At 49.1% G+C, this 1035-nt stretch overlaps 2 non-coding genes across 2 annotated transcripts; both read right to left on the bottom strand.

Annotated features, from left to right (window-relative positions):
- Positions 1-119: 119 nt before the first annotated feature.
- On the bottom strand, positions 120-192 carry Pmar_PMAR013915. The gene has a single exon. It is a non-coding gene; the product is annotated as a tRNA-Ala (tRNA).
- Positions 193-423: 231 nt separating this feature from the next.
- On the bottom strand, positions 424-496 carry Pmar_PMAR013914. Its single transcript has one exon. It is a non-coding gene; the product is annotated as a tRNA-Glu (tRNA).
- Positions 497-1035: the final 539 nt, after the last annotated feature.

Genomic DNA, 1035 nt, shown 5'->3' with positions numbered 1-1035 from the left:
AAAATATGTACGGACTGGGAGCGCACTTGCTTGAGCTATCACGATGTTACATACATGACCTTACGCTTTCATCCAGATGAGGAGCGCCGGTGGCGGAACCGACTAAAAACATTCCTATATGGAGAACCCGGGCATCGATCCCGGTGCCTCTCGCTTGCTAAGCGAGCGCTCTACCATTTGAGCTAGTCCCCCTCACAATATATGTTTCTCAATTCACTTGGAGAGGATGGGCTGAACCGCCCCTTCCCCTCGAACAACGTTGGAATGGTTTGTTCTAACTCAATGTTCAACTTTGTCCAGGGGAGGAGGGGAACCGGTGACGAGCCAGATATCTTGAACAAAACAACGCACCTGTGATATTTACTCAGTTCCCCATCCTTGCGCTCAACACAATCCTGGAAAACACCGTATCAAATATATATTTTCCGATGCAGGGACTCGAACCCTGGTCGCGTGGGTGAAAGCCACGAATCCTAACCAGCTAGACTACATCGGAAATCGAAAATTTTCCGATGTATACGATTCGCCGAGGTATTGTTGAAGTTGAATGCATGACGAACTCGAGAATCAGCACTTTCGTCGTGTTCCTTCAGAATTCATGCGCAAGCGACGGGCTCAGTCAATACGTACGCAGAATGTGTAACCATCCCATTGCTAGAAGGCTACTGCCAATTGACGAGAGAAATCCTGCTCGTGTCTGTCGAAACAGTAAGCGATGATGTGTGACACTGACCTCATAGGATAGTGGAACCATTCACCCAGATATCAATACTATCATGAATTCAAGTGTCACCAGTCACCGAGAACGGCGCTGAGAGCCAGGGCTGGGTGCGCGTCTTACTGTAAAGAAGCAGAGAGAGTGATGGCGCGAGTAAGTTTACAACCCGAAAATATGTACGGACTGGGAGCGCACTTGCTTGAGCTATCACGATGTTACATACATGACCTTACGCTTTCATCCAGATGAGGAGCGCCGGTGGCGGAACCGACTAAAAACATTCCTATATGGAGAACCCGGGCATCGATCCCGGTGCC

Source organism: Perkinsus marinus, assembly GCF_000006405.1.
Source record: "Perkinsus marinus ATCC 50983 genomic scaffold scf_1104296942262, whole genome shotgun sequence".
NCBI lineage: Eukaryota > Perkinsozoa > Perkinsida > Perkinsidae > Perkinsus > Perkinsus marinus.
The sequence above is the reverse complement of the archived record's forward strand: the minus strand, read 5'-3'. Positions and strand labels throughout refer to the sequence as shown.